Genomic DNA, 21,547 nt, shown 5'->3' with positions numbered 1-21,547 from the left:
TTTTTAAAAACCATCTATGTCTTTTATTGTTTTTTGACTACTGAGTTTTGAGAGCTCTTTATAGATTCTAGATACTAGTCCTTTGTCAGATGTGCGACTTGCCCCACCCCAACTCCCCAAAAAAATCTGCCACTCTGTAGCTTATATTTCCATCTTCTTGACAGGGTCCTTTGTAGACAGGACATTTCCAATTTGGATCAAGTTTTATTCACCAATTTCCCTTTAGTGAAGCATGGTTGTGCTCGAATCTATGAACTCTTGGTCTAGCTCTTTATCCTAAAGATTTCCTCTGTTTCATTTTCTGTGAGTTTTATAGTTTCTAGCCAGCCTGCCTTTCCCCCACACCCTTCAGAGTATTCACATGTTTATTTTGTATTGACTGTCAGGGTGCTCAATTGTATCACTTCCTCTGGACCCACAGTTTATAGTGAGAATCCTGGGGTCATTTGAATTGTTTTTTTCCGTATAGTTAAAATGTCATTTCTCTTTCATTGCTTTCAAGATTTTTTTCTGTATCTTTAGCTTTTGGAAGTTATATTGTAATGTGTCCTGTGGATTTGGGAGGGAGGCAGGTTATTTAGTAAAGAGTTCACTCAGCTCCTTAAATCTGTCGGCTTCTGTCTTTGGGGAAGTTTGGGAAGTTTTTCAGAAACATTCTCTTCTGTTGTGTGATGCTGATGACAGAAATGTTATGTCTTTTATGATATTCCCACAAGTCCCTGAGGCTCTGTTCCTTTTTTGTTTTGTTTTCTCTCTGTTCAGATTCTACTATTTCTATTTTTCTATTTCAAATCCACCGGCTCTTTGTCTCCCTGCTTCTGCACTTTGCTGTTGAACCCAACCAGTGAGGTTTTTAAATTCCAGCTATTGTTATTTTTTTTGGTTCTAAAATTCCCATTTGGTTCTTATTTCTAGCTTCTACTTATTTGCTGAGACTTTCAGTTTCTTTGTTGAGACTTTGTTTCTCTCCAAAGTTTGTTTGTGGTTCTCATTGCAGCATCTCTATGAGGACAGCTTTAAAATCTTTGTCAAGTTCTGTCATCTTGGTATTGGCATCTGTTAATTGGCTTTTTCACTCAGTTGGAGATTTTCCTAGTTCTTGAGATGATGTGTGACTTGCAGCTGAAACCTGGACATTTTTATATTATGCCATGAGTCTCTGGACCTTATTTCGACCATCTGTTTCGTGTAGTTCCCTCTGATACCACTCTGGCAAAGGAAAGGCAAAGGCACTGTCCTGTGACTGCCAGCTGGGGGTAGAAGTCCAAATTCTGCACTCAGCCTCGTTTGACACCCAAGGGGGAATGCAATGCTTAATTTTATGTGTCAACATGAATGGGCTATGGGATGCCCAGTTTGAACATTATTTCTGGGTGTGACTATGAGGATGTTTCTGGATGAGATTAACATTTGAATCAGTGGACTCAGTAAAGTAGATTACCCTCCCCAGTGTGGGTGATCATCATCCAATCTGTTGCGGGCCTGAATAGTAAAAGGCAAAGGAAGGAGGCATTTGCCTTTTCTTCCTGCCTCACTGTATGAACTGGGACACATCATCTCATATCATTTCATTTTCTTGTTCCCTCAGGATATACATATACATCAACTCTTCTGGTTCTTAGGTCTTCAGACTCAGATTGAATTACAACCACACATCCTTTCCAGTCCTTCCCATTCCCCAAGAGAACTGTCCATTTGGTAATCTTGGTTAAATTAGTGGATTTGGTCAACACTAAAGAAAAAGATTTTAGGCATGTTAATAGGTAAGGAATCACTGGCCATGTTGACTTTTTCCATTTCCAAATACGTTTGCCAACTTGAAGGCAGAGGCAGATTCTTCTGGCCCAAACCAGGCAGAGCCAAGTGAGCCCATGGGAATATTTACCTTGGCAACCTAGAGAAAATAGATGTGAAGTAACTCCACATTTCTAGGACTCAAGAAATGACAATTCTATCTGTCATTCTTCTGTCACTTCTATCCTTACTTCTATGTATAAAATACATCCGAATTTGAGATACCTTTTGTTTTTTTTCCAGAAATTGTAGTATCTTTTGGCTAGTACACACAAACCTGTGTTACTCCATACTGTTTCCGTTTGTAGTCACAATTATTCCTAATCACTGCTGGTTTGTTGTTTCTATGAATAAAGCTGACTAAGAAAGAAACTAGCCAATCAATCTCAGGGTTGTGTTTAAAAGACTTAGGAAAAAGTCAACTGTGACAGTTGGCATCTTCTCCACTTTGAGGACTAAACTCATTGTCTCACCTTTAAGGCTGAAACCTTCTTCCAATTACTCAGGTGACAGTCTCGCAGGGAATCAATCCTTTCTATGTGGGTCTTCCTAAAATAGGGGCCTATTTTAAAGTTGGGAGATGGAGGAAATGTTGTTACTCTTGCTGTTTTAACATTAGAAAACCCTCTCCTCTTACCCCATCAAAATTTGCTGTTTTGTGACTTCTTTAATTAGAAATTTAGGGGGGATATATATAGAGAGACCCTACAAAACATGCCAAAAATATGTTATTAAGCCTTATCCTAAGGAAGATAGGTTTGTAATCCCAGGAGACATGCACAGAGCCACTGAGGTTCCTGGTCTGGGGGCAAGTCCACTTTAGTCCAGCTACTTTCCTGTTGGATCATGATCTATGTCCTCTACAGGTGGTGCCTTGTCTAACTTGCACTAGTTCTAGAAGCTCAGAGCAAGATAACAAGTGCTGAGAACAGTGGAATCCTTCCTATGATGGAGAAGAGAAGAGAAAGAAGGGTGATAAGACAGCTAGTCACCAGGCCATTGTGGGGAAAGAACCAGATGTCATTTTCTGCTTTTAATTAGTACTAATTTTTTGCATGGAATATGATGTAAATATTACCTATTAATAATTCTAGGTTGGATTAGGCAGGAGGTAGTGTGCAGATGCAATGAAGAAGTATTCAGTTTTAGCAAAAAGTGCACTGGAGCCAAGATGAGAAGCTGCTCACATGGCTGGAGTGGGTGGCCATAACATCTAGAGACACCATGATCAGATACTGGATACTTTTCAGACCTGTTTCATTCAACAAAATGAATGTTATTCATTCAAGAACACAACTACAGACAGCCCTTGTGTTGATCTAACTTCTAGTAACATCTTGTGAATCTCCTCATGGTAAGGGATGTTGATTGCTAATAAAGGTTTATCAACCTCTTCATACACATGCAAAATACTTGTGCTGATACAAGTGAGTTATTTATATGCACTGAAAAAGTAGTTCTACTAGAGGTCACATTTTATATTAACACTGAATTTTAATAGTCACTGATGTCTCTGGTTAAATTCCAGCTGTTCCTTATTCTTTAAAGTTCCACATTAGCAAATATTTGGCGAAATATAAAATTGTGATTGGAGTTGAAAGAAAAATTTGATTTATCTCTATTTGTTTCTGAAACATGTTAGACTTAAGTTACCTGTGTTATGCAAATTGGTGTCAAGCAAAAAGGAAGATTTAGCGATCATGAAAATCTCTTTAAATTCTGTTTTTATTTTAAATAAGGCCAACATGCTCTTCCAAATGGAAATAGCCCCACAGACTAACAGATCATGTCAGGAAAAGACTCCTGTCCACAGAAGCAACTCCTATCTTAGTTCTCCTAATAGGCTGGATGAAGGAGAGGGCCAAATCTTGAACAAACTTAATCCTCAGACTCTATGCAGACATGAATGATATTCTGGGTTTCATCATTTGTTTCTTTAAATCATGACATTGCTACAATCAGCTCCAGAGTTGAAATAGAAGATTAAAATTCTATTCATAGTTATACATTATCTTTCCTTATAATTTTTGCAAGAGCCAAAAAATTAGGATACTAAACAGAAAAATTACAGAGTAATTAAAAAACTACTATTTATTTTTATAGAAAACATTTTATAGCTGCTGTGTGGAAAAGTATTGCTATGCAATGAGAAAAATATGGATTCAAATCTCAGCTCTGCTAACTTGCAGGCCAATACAGAGGTTGGACTTTAAAGTTTATATGTGCTTCAGTTTCATCATGGTAAAAGATGGTTGAGAACAAGGTTAAAAAATATATTTTATGAACCTATACAACCACAAAATGCTGCCCCCACGTGTCTAAGAAAAGAGTAATGTGCTTACCTCAGTTTGCACTTGAACATAATCTGGAGAGAAAAAATTAATAGGTTCTGTTAGTTTCTTTCATGCTTGCTTTCTTTCCTCCCTAGGTGATTCTCATTATGCAATCAGGTTTGAGAAGCACAAAAATAGATTATAAACTCCTTAAGGGCAGGATTTTTGCTTGTGCAATTTGTGATTGCACTGTTTTGGGATAAGTATCCAGCTGACAGTAGTGCTCAAGTAATATATATTGAGCAGATAAATTAATAAATGAATGTGTACTTTATTAAAGAAGCAATATAATCAACCCTCATGTCAAATACCACTGTAATAATAATAATCATAGTTACCATCAAATGAGTCTTAACAATATTCCTGGAGTGGATCTTAAAACCTCCTAATGGAGTCCCATGGAGTTTAGAATAAAATCTGACCTTTTTACTACAGCATCTAAGGCACTGGACAATCTGTCCCTTTCCCACCTTTCCAACCTCATCTCTTGGCATCCTCTCTTTAGATAGTCACACAGGCTCTACTTACTCCTTGAACCCATCAGGCTAGTTCTTACCTTAGGACTTTTGCTCTTATTGTTCCTTCCACATGGATTACTCTTCTCCAGATCTTGATGTGCCTGATTCCTTCTCATTATCAGAATATCATCCCACACAAAACATCTAAGACCCACCTTCCATGGTTATGCTGTCCAATGTACCTCCATCCTGCTGTCACTCTGTTCTATTACCTTACTTATTTCAGCGTCCTCCCAGTAGTTTTTACTATCAAGAACTACCATCATATTTATGTGTTAATATATGTTGATTTGATACTTTATGATTCCTCAATTCTCACTAAAATTTAGGTACCATTAGGACAAAAATCTAATCCTTTATTTTTTTTTCACGCAATATACCCAGCACTCAGAACAATGCCCAGCACCAACAAAAACTTATTAAATACTTGGTGAATGCATAAAATGATTTTTAAAAGACTTATTTGTTATTTATTTAACTGTCTGACTTTGGGAAAGTCCTATACACTCTAACATGCATAACTTGCCTTGAACAATGGCTGGCATGTAGCAAGTGCTCAGATAGCATCAGCTTCCCTTGACTCTGCTGTTCCTCTTCTACCTTAAAGGAAGCTTTTTGAAGCATTCTGTGTAAAGTCATCTAAAAATAACAAGCACATAGGTTTTCTTTTTTCTTGTGTAAATACCTTAGGATGGAATTTATAGGTGGTTACATATGATTAGTTTCAAGAAATTCCCAAACAACTTTCTAAAAGCAACGATATCATTTCACACCTCCATCCTCTCCACATTCTCACCAGCATTTATTATTGCCAGTCTTTATAATTTTAGCATTCACATGGGTATAAAATGGTATATCATTGTTATGTGATTCGCCTTTCTCTCAAAGCTAATGATGTCGAGCATTTTTCATGTATTTATTGGCCATTCACATATCTTCTATTTTCAAGTGTCTTTTCCAATCTTCTGTCAACTTTTTACTAGCATGTCTTCTTATTGTTGATATGTAGAGCTCTTTGTTTATCCTGGATACAATTCCTCTGACAAAAGAAGTAGAATGCTTCTAATACACTGACAATAACTTCTCAATTTGTAAACCGTGTGTTTTGATGAGCTTTTATTTTCACAAGGTATAATTTGTCAACTTTTATTTTATGTTGAGTGCTTTGTAGGTTGTATCTAAGAAATCGTTGCCTGCTCCAAGGTCATGAAGATATTCTATATTTCTTTTTTTTTTTTCTCTAGAAGCCTTATGGTTTTATTTTTTTTTAATTTTTTTTTTAGCCTTATGGTTTTAGCTGCTTCATTTAATTTTATAATCGATCACAGATTAATTTTTGCATGTGATTTGACGTAGGGGCCCATATGTGTATCCAGATTTTTATAAAAATATCTAGCACTCTCTTATTCATAATAAGGAAAAAGGAAATAACCCAAATATCTATTGATAAGAGAAATGGAAGAACATATTGCAATTATTCTAACAATGGCATACTAATCAGCAATACAGAAAGTAACTAGAGATATATGCAACAGCATGGATGAATCTCAAAAATGTTATGTTGAATGAAAGAAGCCAGACATAAAGGGCTACATACTGTTGATTCTATTTATATGAAATTCAAGAACAGGCAAAGTTAATTTGTGGGATGAAAATGAGCACCGTAGTTGCCTACAGAGTAAATGGGGCTTAACTAGAAGTGGACATGAGGGGATTTTGTGCAGATAGAAATGTCCTACGTATTTTTTTTTTGTAATAATAAATTTATTTTTTATTGGTGTTCAATTTGCCAACATACAGAATAACAGGGACCCTGGGTGGCGCAGCGGTTTAGCGCCTGCCTTTGGCCCAGGGCGTGATCCTGGAGACTCAGGATCGAATCCCACGTCGGGCTCCCAGTGCATCGAGCCTGCTTCTCCCTCTGCCTATGTCTCTGCCTCTCTGTGTGTGTGTGTGTGACTATCATAAATAAAAAAAAAAAATTAAAAAAAGATGAAAGCAGAATAACACCCAGTGCTCATCCCGTCAAGTGCCCCCCTCAGTGCCCTCCACCCAGTCCCCCCCCCCCCCGCCCTCCTCCCCTTCCACCACCCCTAGTTCGTTTCCCAGAGTTAGGAGTCTTCCAAGTTCTGTCTCCCTTTCTGATATTTCCTACACATTTCTTCTCCTTTCCCCTCTATTCCCTTTCACTATTATTTATATTCCCCAAATGAATGAGACCATATAATGTTTGTCCTTCTCCGATTGAATGTCCTACGTCTTGATTGGGACATTAACAGAAGTGTAACACTCATCAGAACTCATTGAACTATGTACTTAAGGTCTGTGTATTTCACTGTGTATAAATCTTATCTTTAAAATGTCAAATAGGGGATCCCTGGATGGCGCAGTGGTTTGGCGCCTGCCTTTGGCCCAGGGCGGGATCCTGGAGACCCGGGATCGAATCCCACGTCGGGCTCCCGGTGCATGGAGCCTGCTTCTCCCTCTGCCTGTGTCTCTGCCTCTCTCTCTCTCTCTCTCTCTCTCTCTCTCTCTCTCTCTGTGACTATCATAAATAAATTTAAAAAAAATTTAAAAAAAATAAAAATAAATAAAATAAAATGTCAAATAGTTGATAGCGACAAAGATTGTAAGCATGGACAAGCCACTACATGTAAGGGCAAATGTCTCTAAATACTTCCATAGCCCAGGTTTATCCCACAGCCATCTATGTTCATAATAAAATTAAGAAATGGTTAATTTTTTCTTCAGAAGCTTGTAATAATTCAGAGAATCTGCTTAGAAAGTTTTAAAATGTAAAACCTTTGACATTTAAGAAGTTTTGATATTTAAAGAGGCATCCTTTACATAGAGCAAATTATGAGTAAGACACCACTAGTAATTGACGTTGTGCGATACGCTTACATGAACATATAAATTCACAGAACAAATGCATGTATGTGTATGTATCCACTTCAGAGTCCTAGAACAAAGCCATAAAAGGCTATGAAATTATACTATCAAGGATTGGTGTGCTTCTTGGGTTTCATAGTCTTTTTTTCAAATTGAATTGAAATACTCAATTCTAAAGCCCCAGCTAGAATTGCACATTAACAACAGAATACTTGCAACCATAAATTTATAACTGCTTCGAGATTTTCCAGAACAATCCCTTTGAGCCTCTCAGCCTCTGAAAGAGTGTACAATCCACCAGCACCATTTCTACCTCAGACCAGTCAGCAGAATCCTACGCAGCTTTATTTCATGCTCGCTGATTCTTTTTTGTGCCTTGCTACTGAAGCTCAGACCTACTTAGATCATAACTGTCTTTGCATTTCTATTAGCATTCACTGGGGCCACCAAGAGGGGAAATAACGGTGTACAAGTGCATAGCTTCCACAGAACCTGTCAAACAGAACCTTCTACTGGGTCATGAATAAGATTGAGAGGGCTAGCACACTTTGTATTGTTTTATGGGAAATGAATTATTGACTACAAACAGAATTTGGGGATCCTTTGTTGTTGGAGAATATTTATGTACTACTTCTCCCATTTCTGTGTGAGAAGTTTCCTTGGCTCTTGGACTTTCTCATCCTATCTCCCTCAGAAAGAGTGTCTTTTCTGATTGGTGATCACGGAGAACAAAATGAGCATGTTTCAGCTCCTTCTCATCATGCCTTAGTCATGCCACAGGCACAATTGAGCGGCATCAGTCCTTGTGGGTAGCCTGCAGTTCAGGGGATATTTACAATTCAGGAAAATATTAGCAAACCAATTAGCCTAAGGATTTAAGTCATCATTTCTATCTGGCTTTTATGCTTATTTTTCAACTGCACCTATCCTGAAGTGGAAAGGAGAAAGCTGATAGTTCTAGAGCTAAGCACTCCGACCTGAGAGTTGAGAAATACCACTTTCTATATTTATTTCGTAAAAATGTGCATCTTCATCAATTTCAGCACATGAATATAACTGACTCTTCATTGTCTAGGAAAGGGGGAAATTTCATACTCCTGGTGGCCTGAGCTTTTAGTATTGCCATTGTACCTGTATTCCAAAAACCTTCCAATTTGCATGTAACTTAAGGGTTCACTCAACTTGCTTCTTACTGAAATCTTGTAATGATCCCCACTATATCATGTAGCTGGATAGTCATTAATAACTCCTATTAAATGTAAGTAGTTTCACATTTCATCAATACCTCCAAATTGTTTTTCTTATTACTTTTCTAATGTTTGTGTCCATATTTTTCCTTATCATTGGTCATCATCTATAGATCAGAGATAGTGGGTGATTAATTAGAACCATGAGGAACTCATCAACTACTAAAGAGCGTATATTGAAATGAAATGTCTCACTGATGGCAGAACACATGAAGTATCAAAAAAGAGGTATAAACAAAAGAGGTATAGAACCTGGAGGATCTCCAGGGGCACAGAGTTAGGAAATATTACCTTTATGAACATGGAACTGGTCTCTCATAAACTGAATATCAACTTTAGATGGTCATTTTTTTAAGTCTTGATCTCAGATATGTTTCATACAATAGCAAAGAAATGTGTTTGAAAATAGATAATAAGTGAGTGCCTGCCAGTTTTGATGAAAGTTCCATGTGTTCCAAGGCATTCTCTATCAGGCTTGCTATGGGACCATCCATTTGGTTCAGATATTGAAGGGCCATTACCTATTCCAAGAAAAGTAGTCCAGTTGACAATGGAGTCCATATTACCTTGGACTATCTAGCCCTGTTCTTGCACAAAGTAGGGCCTGAGGGAGAGCATAATGGATAGTCAAATCCATAGAGAAAACCTAGAACACTGAGTGAATCATAGTCATCTTCCAAAGGGGCTGATGATCACCTGCCAAAGATACTGGAGGAGATTCCTGTCCTTGGTAAAAAGTTGATAAGAGTGCATGCCCTTGCAGACCCTTTCCATTCTAAAATTTCATTGTTCTTTCATAAGAAGGTGTATGTAAGGACCCATAGCAGTGGGGAGCTCTGGTTAGCCAAAGAGAAGCAGGAGAGAACTGGGTGTTTGGACTCTTCCTTATTTTTATTCTTTTCCAGAATCAATCTTGATTCAAAGGTCAACCCAGCATAAATAGGGGACAGCCCTGTGCACTTACATCATTGTAAGTTGCAAAGTCTCTACTCCTTTTCCAGGATTACAGACTAGAATTCTGATTCACTTTTCTTGAATAATCAATATAGAACCATTTTAATCCCAGTCTCCTTGATTAGAGCCCCTAATTCTATCTAATTACTTTAGTAAACTTCTTACTGTCTTACGACATACTTCAGAAAAAGCACAAATTTTTGAAGAAAAATGTAACAAAATATAATAAAAACTCATCAATGCATCACAGTTGAAGAAATAAAACACAACAGCACAGATAAAGCCTTTTTATTTCTTCTCCCCTGAATATATTCATATTCAATCCAATGGTAATTGTAAGGAAATCTACTTTAAAAAAAAAAAAAAAACCTTTCTATTTTCTTCTTTGACATACTATATGTGCCAACTTAACCTTGCCCTAGGTCGGGGCATGTGATAGAATTCTGCCCAAAGAATGAGAAGGAAATGGAATTATACAACTTCCAAATCTGGCCTATAATCCTGCTCAATCCTCCAAACTCTCCCATTAGCTAGCTCCATGGAGAAGGTTTTGAAGTCCCCAGAAGTGGGGCACGGGGACTACCAGGAACATTACTGGGTATCTGAATGACTGCATGGAGCAATTTTTCATTATCAACTTCACTTGATTATAACATGAATGAAGAGTGGGTTCGTTTCGAGTTAGCCTACTCTCATGAATAGACTAATAATTTCCATGCAGGTCTGTAGACTTTTACCACATGAAGAGGAGTCCCCAGATAGTACATAACTTGCATGTTTTCTAACTTAATATAATGTTACCATATTGCCTGTGTTCTTCATTATCTCGGTTTTTTCACTCACCATGGCTTGTGAGACCCATCTATACTAACAGGTGTTCTCTCAGTTATTTTCACTGCTGTAATTCCCTATTGCAGGAATACTGCATAATTTGTGTATCTGTTTCCCTATTTTTGGCTATTAAATAGTTTCATATTTCTTGCTATTATAAATAATCCTATGAACATTCTTATGCCTCTTTGTTTATATATATAATATACACACATATATACATATATATACACATATATACTAGGTGTGTGTGTGTGTGTATATATATATATACACATATATACACCTAGTGAAGATAGATATCTATCATATAGCTCTATATATCTCTATATATCTATCTACTCCTAGTGAAAATAGATAGGTGTCCCTAAGATACTTAATAAATTGACTTTTGCTGCATGAAATCACTTCAAAACTTAGTGACAACACAATAACTACTTATTTAGCTCACAATTCTGTGAGTTGGCACTTTAGTTTGAGCTCAGGCCCTGTTGGTTTGAGCTGAGCTTTGCATGTTTTTATGATTAGCTTCAAAGTGTCTTCTCGCTAGTGATCTCAAGTGGCTAAGCTGCGCTACATGGTCTTTCTCTCACGCTCCAGCAGTCAGGCTTATTCATAGGGTGTCAGAGTTCTAAGGGCAGCAAGAACAGAAACTGAAAGGTCTCCTGAGGCCCAGGCTCAGAACTGGCACATCAATTCTAACTTTCTTGCTTGGACAAAACAAATCACAAAACCAGGCTAGAATCACAGAGTGGGAGAATAAATTCTACTTCTTGATGGGAGGATATGCAAAATATTGCACTGATATTTATAATCTGTCACACCTAGGAGTGCAATTTCTGGGGGCTTCTGGCTGGCTAATTTGGTAAAGCATACGACTCTTGATTCGTTTCTTCAAGCCCCACACTGAAGGTGGAGTTTGCTTAAAACAAAGAATGCAATTTCTGAATTATAGAATATACATATGTTCAACCTTACTAGATTTCGCAGAAACTTTTTCCAAAGGGGCTATATACTTTGTTGCCAAAAAAAGGCAGTTTGGGGTACTGGTTAAGATCATGGACTCTGAAGCTCTATCGTTCTGTTTGAATCACAACAGTACTTCTTACAACTGTGACTTTTGCAGGTTTTTAAACATCTCTATCTCTTAGTGTTCTCATCTGTGAATGTTCTTGGTTGCAAGACCCTAGCCAATTGAGGCATACAAAGACTTTATTGGAAAGCTAATGCTTGGTTCTCATAATTAGTTGGAAGCTTGCATAACCAGGCTTAGCCTATGGGCAGGAACCAAGGCAAGAGTTGGGGGAGGTTGGCAGTAGAGAACTCAACCAAGGCCAGTTTTTGTTAGAAGAGAAATTCCAGGCACTGATCAATACCATGGGGTTCAGAATGATGCATGACTTTGTTTCACCTCTAGTAGCCCCTTCAGAAACAACTTATAATGCAGTCATTTCTCTGCTTCCATCTTACCCTACTTATAGCCATTCCACACCCAACCCAGCATTCTCTGTTTTCTAAGGAAACTTACACACTAATGCAAATTAGTTTAGCAGAGATCTGTGCCAATCTGTCTCTTATGTTTTCATTGATATTCTAACTTCGTTCTCTACCTTTCCCCTGAAAACTTGCTATTCTGGTTCTCTCTTCATTAGGTAAAAAGAGCAAAGAATCCCTAGAAACAAATATAAACTACAAGCAAACTTATGGCAGAAAGGGAAAGCTATATACTAGTAGTTAGATAGCTTGGTAGTGGCTGAGTTAAAGTAGAAATAAAAAAAGAAAAAACAACTTTGGGTAAAAAAGAATGAAAAGACCAACTCAACTGACTGACTTTTCTTATTCCCAGTTTAGGAGTTGGCCATCCTGAACTTGTGTGTGTGTACATATAAATATATATGTATATGTGTATGTATACAGAGTTTATATATGTGTGTACATATGTACATGCTATATGCACACATGCACATTGTATGCATGAAAATACACACAAAGATTATATATTACATGTGTATATGTAGATACATGTATATATGTATGTGTGTATGTGTGTATTCTGTTTATTGACTGGGCTTCCTAGTTTTTGGAAGAGAAGTTGTTAAAAAAATTACTAGAAATCATACGTGAAGATAGCTGGAGATAAGTTTGGGGAAACAATGCATGAACAAGGATTTATTGAGGATCAGTTATGTGCCAGGTATCAGGGACCCAAAGTGTCACAAGGGCTCACTGAGCGGAGTATGTGATGGAGTATTCAAGAAGCGCATGGTCTGGGTGGACTTGATGGGACATAGTGAAACTAACAACTATACTTAATGGGCAGGACAAATAGGTTAAAGGAGTAATCAGAACTGACTACTCAAATTTTTCAAGCTATGAAAGACCAGGGACAATACCCAACTGATCATATAAATTTCAAAAGGTATTCTATAGATATTCCCTTACGTACGTTACATACCAGGGACTCATTTGCATGAGAATATCTGTATCACACAAGGAGTCTGAAATGAAGAAAATCCTCTATATTTAAGCATTAAGCAAAATTCACCCCAGAATGATCCATATTACTTCAGGTATTTAGTTGCACTCGGCATATATGACTCTTGCTAAGGCTAGGAAGCATCAGTGTCTGCCCTGAGTAGGTGCCAGAGTCATCCCTCTGTCCTCATGAAGGAGCCGCTACTGGTCCAGTCCCTGGCTGTATTTTTTTCTTACACTTACCTCTTCCAAGAACTGTTCACTTTCTCCTCTGATGATTCTTCATCCACTAGTTGGTGTTGGAAAAGAACTAAATGACATTAATTGTGTTTCTCACAAACAAATGCCTTTTCAGAGGACCATAAAATAGCAGGTGCAGCGTCACTGGAGCAATTCCTTCAGATGGCTGTTTTGAGTTTGAATTAGTCTTGAGTTTGGGTTAGTAATGCAACCAGGCAGATTGCATGAGACTTCACTCATGAAACTGCTTTCCTTAAAGAGACAATAACTGGGAAGATGTTCTCATCTACAGCTGTGAAAATCAGGACTATCAGTAAGATTTTTGTTACTGACACATTAGGTGTGGGGCTGGGGGAGAGACAGCCTTCCTGCCCCCCCGGAATCTTACAGGGGCTGCTATGGACACCCAGTGCTGTGAGCTCTTACAAACATGGGGTAGCCACAACTGTGAGACTTTGCTGGAAAAACAGGCATGAAATCAGAATCCTAATTCTCGAAAAAGGCTCTATTGTTGCTCCATCCATGAAGCAGGCTATTAAAACTAGCTCCTTCAGTGGCCAGAGAGAGTTGAAATTTCTTTCCCTTCCAACTTAGCTGATGACCAAGAACACTAAAATTCTGAGGGGTATAAACAGCAAATAGTTAATTAAAATCACATTGATCCTTTGCAGATCTGTGAAGAGGGGCAAACTGTCTTTAAAATCACACCTCATGTTTGACACAGACTCTTTAACCACACTTGAATCCTGAGATGTTGAGAAACTGATGTGGGCTCAGTCTTTGTTTACTTGTTTATAAAATAGAGCTAACAGCGTCTTCTCATTTATTGTGAGCATTAAATAAGGTGTCATGTGTAAAGTGCCCTGAATTTGGCAAATGCTCAAATTACATTTATATTCTTATTTACGTGTGACTATCTATATCAAAGATGGAGTCTGAAAGTGACTCCCTTTCCACCCAATCCCTGCCCCTCCTTCCTGTGTCTTATTATTTCTACACTGTTCTCAGTATTTGAATATTCCTTCACTGTACCCCTTTTCCTCAGTCATGTGTACTTCATCACAAATGGAGTCATCTTTGCTCTTCCAAAGCTACATGGTATGCATGTTGTCAAAGAATAAAATGAAATCAGAGGTCTTTTTGTTTTGTTTTGTTTTATCTCAATCAATATACTTCCCAGATAAAGGCTGGCATCAATGAAGCAGCTCTCCAAATCATTCTACGAAGAGTAGAAGTGATGGTGGTAGTTGTGATGTGCTAAAAAAATGGGGTGTGGCTTAGGGGAGGTTCATGGTGCTTATGCTAATTCAGAACTCTAGACACAACAGTATGGTTCATAAGTCTCTCCATGGTTGCATAAAATGAGTCCTATAATTCATAGGTCAGGAAATGTCTTCATTTGGGTCCAAGAAGGGTATGGTTTTCTGGTCCTAACTTAAAATTCAAAATTATTTAGCATCATTAGCTAAAATGAGCCATGGTGAACACAACATTTGGTTTCCATATATTCTAGACAAGGTCTGCTGTACATGGAACATATTAGGGCTGAGACTATAGTGATCAGGAGCCAGGTGCCAGGGAGAAAGATTTAAGAAGGCTCTCACTCTTAGAGTATGATTTGGCACCCAGAAGCAAGTGACTCCTTGTGTACTCTGTCCTAGGCTTCCCACTTGACTCTCAGGCCTTAGACCTGCTTTGAATACAACTGCAGGGACATTGGACTTTACCAAGTAGAAAAAGAAGACATTTCTCTTGCTGGGCTGGGACACATTTAGGGAAGGACCCTGGGCCATGCAGAGAGGTAAGTGGGAAAGGAAGAGGGACATAGGTTTTCATAGATTCCTGCATTGGGGGTAGACACTATGCAAAGAGGCTTGTGTAGACCATCTCATTTCATCTTCACAGTATCCCTGTCAGGGGGAAATTTTATCTCCATTAAAAGTTGAGGAAACTGAACTTTAAAAACAGAGCTAGTTGGGATGGCTAGGTAGCTCAGGTGGTTAAACGTCTGCCTTCAGCTCAGGTCATGATCCCTGGGTCCTTGGATCCAGCCCTGCACTGGCCCCCTGCTCAACCAGGTGGTCTGCTCCTTCCTCTCCCTCTGCACCTCCCCTGCTCATTCTCTCTCTCTCTCTCTCTCTCTCTCTCTCTCAAATTAATAAATAAAAATAAAAATAAATAAAAACAGAACTAGCAAAAGGCAGAGCTGGGATTTAAAGCCAGGTATCTCAGGTTCTGTATCTGAGAACAGATACAGATAGGACCAATTACAGTGGCCAAAGGAAATGTATGTTCTGATTGGCCAGGCCTGAGTTACATTCCTACTGCTAGAGCTGCAGGGGGTATCAGACCACCCAAGCTACATGGTCTGAAGATGCAGGGGTTAGTTCTCCTTTGTGTTAACAGAAGATGAGTGAATGACAAAGAGGCAAAATCTGGAGCTGGTACTGCAGACTCCTAAAGCTGGTGCCATTAATAAGATCCCAAAAGATCAAGTAAAAGAAGACCACTGGGGAAATATACTTGAAGCTTAGGAATTGTAGCAAAACCTCCCTAATGTTGTAGGCTTGTGCACAATTAGGGCAGAGAAGAGACAATGGAATATAACCTCCTAAGTGCGGCATGGTGATGTAATTGAATCAGGCTTAGAGACAAAAATAAATTGTTCTCACGTTTCATCAGTCGCCAGAGAGCTAGGATGTAATATAAATGTTGACCTAGAGATAAAATATATATCTGATGGAAAGTCATCTCAGTTTCATTTCAGGATCATGTTACAATAAATTCGCCAGGTGGCCAATTGGATGTGACACATCGGGTGGAAATTCCATGGATGTTCTATGGGTGTTTCAGGGTGCACTGTACCCACCCAGTAGCAGGTGAGGAGCGAAACCCCTACCTCACCAGCTCAGCATGCCTACACCAAACTTCCAACTGCCAGCTCCTGCATTTCTTTTGCTTTCTTTGGTATAGGAGACTCACTCACCATACGTGGCAGACCAGATGAGCCAGAGGAGTATGTCTATGCCTCTGCCACCGCCAGCCCTCACCAGTGACTGAGGGAAATAGATGTCTGAGCATCCCCAGATCCCTTGCCCTCTGTGTAGTAATATATTTCACTCACTTCCCAGGGAGATGAAGTTTCAGTCATCCACAGCAGTACCTGGCTTGATAACGCACCCTATATTATTTGTGTCCTCTTCTCTTTCCCACTTCACTCCCCTGCTGTTCTTCACATCCCAAAAAAAACTATTTGTACTCAAGCCCTTGCTTCAGGATATGCTCTTGGAGAAACACAAAGACTGAAGTTGGGAATTGCTGCTAGTGAAGATGTGAACCTGCGAGTTGGAGGTTAGGTAATGCTCAAGGACCAGAAAAGTAACCTCAGTGTTTCATTCAGCTCAGGGCTCCTATGTTTGCCTCAGGGAGCTAAGATGTGATTGCCCAGAATTCCAAAGGAGACTCTTTCAAGTGAAGGGATTGAAAAATTCTGTACTGCCTTGGAGCCATTGAGAAGATGCCAGAGAATCTCAACAGTGGAAGTCAAGACAACTTCAGCTTCAACTCTGACGCTCTTCACTTTACCCTTTATATCACCTGCAGTGACATTTCTTCTCTCCTTGTTGTGCTGGTGATTCTGGTTTTCCCTGTCTGAAGAATATTTGTTTCCTTCTTAGCCATGTAAAATCCTCTTTTAAAACTCAGCAACTTGGTCCTTTCAGAGCAGTGCATGCTTTCTGAGCAATAGCACCTCCATAGTGTACTGACCGATAATGTTGTACCCCTACTCTCTCCAAATGTTCCTGCCCCCAGCCTGTGAAATTCAGGAGGGCAGGAGCTGTGTTCATCTCCAAATCCTTGCCATCATCACAGGCATTTAGTATACCTCACTAAATATTCAAGTGAAAGAGAGAAGAAGGAGGTGCAGCAGAAGAGTTAAAGTATCCTAGCAGCCTGCAAAAGTACCAGCAAGTAAGTACCACTAGAAGAAGAAGGAATTGCGCACTTACCCTTGTAATGAGCTTGGCAACATGATAGAAGAGAAAACCTTTTTTGCTCATATTGTTGGTGGCATATGCATTGGGAATCATGGGGAAGTTTTAGGGGTGGGGGTAAAAAGCAGCAAGAACACAACATCTGTCTAGGAAAGAGCAAGTGGTTCAGCTTGGCTGGGTGTGGGTGAAGTCAAGAGGAGAGGGGGATGATCCTGGGTGCGCTAGGTCTTGAGGCATGGACCATGCACTGCCAGCAGCCATCAAGTAGGAGTATGTAAGAAATGCACAATTCAGACACACCAAAACAGAATCTTCATTTTAATAAGATTCCCAAGTGACTCCAGTCCTCTAAGCGCATGAACTATTGAGAAGCACTAGGGAGTCACTGCAGACTGGGGAAGCAGGATGAGCTCAGTCAGCCAGAGTAAACAAGGTCTTCTCCATCATCTAGGCAAACAGCACATTTGAAATTACCGACAGCCCTAAGCTTCTGCTCTCCATTTCTCTTCCTAATAAAGCCAGAGATGAACTTCACTACATACTGTCAACAGCTTGCTTTGTCACCTCCTTCCCTTTACAGATGGCTTTTGTGTGGGAAGCTATTTGACAGAAGAGAATAGAGCCGCACAGTAGAGTGTCTTTTGAGTGTAAGGAGAAGTCTGTCTCTTCTCATTACGTCCTCCCTCTACCCCCGCCTCCCTGTCTTCTTCCTTTCCTCATCATATGCATGGAGATGACTCCTTGCATTCCAGGGATCTGGAGAGGCTAAGGCTCAGATGAAATTAATAAAAAGTGTATCAAAAGAAAAAAATCCAGATCGACTTATCGTTTGGTACTTCAAATGTTTAAATTTCTGTTCTTGTTTCAGAGACTAGGCTGACACCATAAAAAGTTCTAACATTGCATTTTTAGAGTAACAATTATTTCAAAGCATTGTTTTAAAAATTTGCTTTAGTGTTGTCCGAAATCTAAACTTCTTCTTGGCTTCCTCTCATTCTTGGGAAATTACTACCTTTCCAGCTGTCTTACACATGGGCAAGGAAATGCCTCAGAAAATTTACCAGAGGCAAAATATCAGATAATATTATGGCAATATCTTGACATATTTTTTACACAGTTGTGTTAATCAGAGAGCTCATGTAGCATCTCAATGTGACCAAATAGCAGTTACAATTTGGTTGTTTTGGTGGCTACCTGCATAATGTCAAGCATGTCTGCAAAGCGCTTTTTCTTGGCAGCATTAAAAAAACTATTACTTCACTCTGTATTTGTCAAAATAGCTTTGGGCTATATCTGTAGGAAGCCAGCTATAAGTCAATTATCCAGCTACCAGGAAACAGATATACACACTTGGATCTGAGTAATTGAATTCCTCAATTTGCATCCAGATGTTTCTGTGTGGAAGCTGCCTATGACCAGGAAATATATGCAATGTAGATCGATAATAACTTGACAAGATAGTGTTATTTTAAACGTATAGTTTCCTATGTACTGCACCCATAAGAACTGATATTCATTGTTCAATATCTTGCACATAGTAGGTGCTCAGTGGCATTATTGGGGTGTGGGCATAAAGATAGCAGGTTTGAAAATGGTACATCTATCAGCCAGTCTTTATATCCATTCAGTGCTTTTCTTTGAATAGCCTGCATTGATTTGAGTACATATAACTATTGTGTGACTTGATTTTAAGTGCCTTTAAACTAAATAATGAAGCTCTATGGGAATATTCAAATGAGATTCAGTTGAAGAGCATTAATGCTGATAATAGAAGAATTAATTAAGTCATGGGAACTATCTTTGCCACTAATTCAATGACATAGACTTGGGCTGATTACCCTATTTGAACATATTGCCAGAATTTCTCTTTTAATGCAAGGAGACTTCTCTATTCTGAAATAGAGGAACTGTTTCTGATTCAAACTAGACAAGAGTAGTTTGTGTTTGTAAAGGGGATTGGATTCATGAAGGAGATGCTGAGTGAATCCTCTCAAGAGGGGCAGCATTTCTGGATGGAACTCTGGGTGGCTGAAGGGGTGTCAATGTCTGGCCAAGCAAAGAAGATAAGAGTGTTGAGTTCAGTATTATGCAGTAGAAGGAAATGAAAATTCATTAGATCCCTTCTCTGGTGGGTTGGAGTTTGTCGAACTACAAATGAAGCCCTTTTTCCTGGGTACATATACTATTAATTAATCAAAACCCTTAATTAAGCTTATATTTATATCTAAGAGGGAAAAAGAAGCACACAGGCTTTGAGTGAGACAGACCAGGTTTCTAACCACATCCCAGGCATGATTTCTCTAACACAATTTCTCTAAGCCTCTGTTTGCTTGTTTGTAAAGTAGGGTTGTTGCAAAGACTAAATGAGATAACGTACACAAACATCTGTCACAACAAATGCTGGCAGATGGCAATAGCTGTCCCGATATTTGCTCCCAAAAAGGAAACTTCTAGGATTTGTGTGACATTGTAATTATAAGAAATACATATTTGGTCATTCAGATGACCAAGCTATATTTCTCATATGTTTTTGGTCTTCCTCTAGGGTTCCTGACTCCTAAAATCCTCGGAAGTTCCTGTGATAAAGACAATAAAGAGGTCTTTTGCTGTGTTAATGAAGGTGACTTTTGGACCCCACTCAAGGATGGTAGCTGGTGGCCTGGAGAACCAACCAGGTCACTAGAGAGTTGGAACTTCCAGTCCCACCCTCTCCCCCACCTCCTGGGAGGAGAGGAAGGGCTAGAGATTGAATCAGCCAATGGCCAATGATTTAGTCAATCATGACTATGCAATGAAGCCTCCATAAAAAACCAAAAGGACTAGGTTGACAGTGCTTTTGGGGTGGTGAACAAGTAGAGATGGGGGAGAATGGCACATCTGCTCCACACTCTTTCCCCCCATTTCACCCCATGGATCTCTTTGTCTGGCTGTTGATTTGTCTCTTTTATAATATCCTTTAATAAACAGGTCAATGTAAATAGTTGTTTGAGTTCTGTGCGCCTCTCTAGCAAATTAATTGAGTTTAAAGAGGAGATTGTTGGAACTTATAGTCTGTAGACTGTCATTCAGAAGTACAGTTCACAATATGCTGAGGCTTGTGACTGGCATCTGAGGTGATCGGTAAGGGATGCTCTTAGAGGACTGAACACTTAACTTGTGGAATATGGTGTTTTCTAGAAGTAGATAGCATTCTCAGACAGCCTGCTGGTGTTTGAGAGAATTGCTTGGAAATTGGATCTGGAAAACCCTGAAGGAATTTGCACTAAAACTACATATATCTTTAACATTTTCCTAGGAAACCTATCTAGTGTCCTTCTTTTTTCATTTCCTTATCTATAAAATATGGAAAATAGTAGCACCTATTTTATAGAATTATTTTTAGAAATCACTGAGAAATACATATAATGCAATGATGACAATGTTAGGAACATAGTAAGTGATTGGTGATATTGGGTATTTTAATTACTTTACATATTTCTGACAACCTCAGCCATACGAAAATTGATATGAACACCCAGAAATGATAATAACAATAGTTGCCATTAATTTAGTGTCTGCCATGTTTGAGACACCACCTTAAACACTGTAAATATATTTCAATTTGATCTTCACAATCACACAAGAGAGGTGTTATTCCCAATTTACATGAGTGAAAACTGGGGCTCAGAATAGTTATGTAATTTATCTGAATCTATAGAACTGGATAAGTTAAAGTGACAAAGTTGAGATTTCTAATTCCAGAGCCAGTGTTCTTTCTGCTATACCATGGCAGACAGAGCTATTTCAAGACTTAAGTGTGACTCTGGATAAGGAACACCATGACTTATGCATACTCTGCATTGTAAGTGAAGGGTAGCAGATAATTTCTGGAAAGAATTTTTTTTTAAGATTTTATTTATTTATTTATTTATTTATTTATTTATTTATTTATTCATGAGAGACACACAGAGAGAGGCAGAGATATAGGCAGAGGGAAAAGCAGGATTCCTCCAAGGAGCCCGATGTGGGACTCGATCCTGGGACTCCGGGATCACACCCTGAGCCAAAGGCAGATGCTAAACTACTGAGACACCCAGGCGTCCTGGGAAAGAATATTTTAAAATACAACAGAGAAGGAAATTAGTTCTGTGTATGTAGAAGGTCTGTGTGGGAGGCTGGGATTGGTGAGGACAAGCACAGGGGAAGACAAAGGAAGAGCTGAGAATTCTGAAAATGAACTTGGCTTGTATATAATAATACTGGACTGAATATATCATGGTATTTCTGTG

At 38.9% G+C, this 21,547-nt stretch overlaps 1 long non-coding RNA gene across 1 annotated transcript in view; it reads left to right on the top strand.

Annotated features, from left to right (window-relative positions):
• LOC140603835 (uncharacterized) overlaps positions 1–15,075 on the top strand; it is a 62,872-nt gene extending 47,797 nt beyond the window's left edge. The window contains exon 6 of the long non-coding RNA XR_012006816.1: positions 14,946–15,075. This is a non-coding gene — a long non-coding RNA (uncharacterized lncRNA). The remainder of the gene's footprint in view (positions 1–14,945) is intronic.
• Positions 15,076–21,547: the final 6,472 nt, after the last annotated feature.

This window comes from Canis lupus, chromosome 14 (genome assembly GCF_048164855.1).
Source record: "Canis lupus baileyi chromosome 14, mCanLup2.hap1, whole genome shotgun sequence".
Classification (NCBI taxonomy): domain Eukaryota; kingdom Metazoa; phylum Chordata; class Mammalia; order Carnivora; family Canidae; genus Canis; species Canis lupus.
Note: the sequence above shows the minus strand (reverse complement) of the source record. Positions and strands in the feature narration are given on the sequence as shown.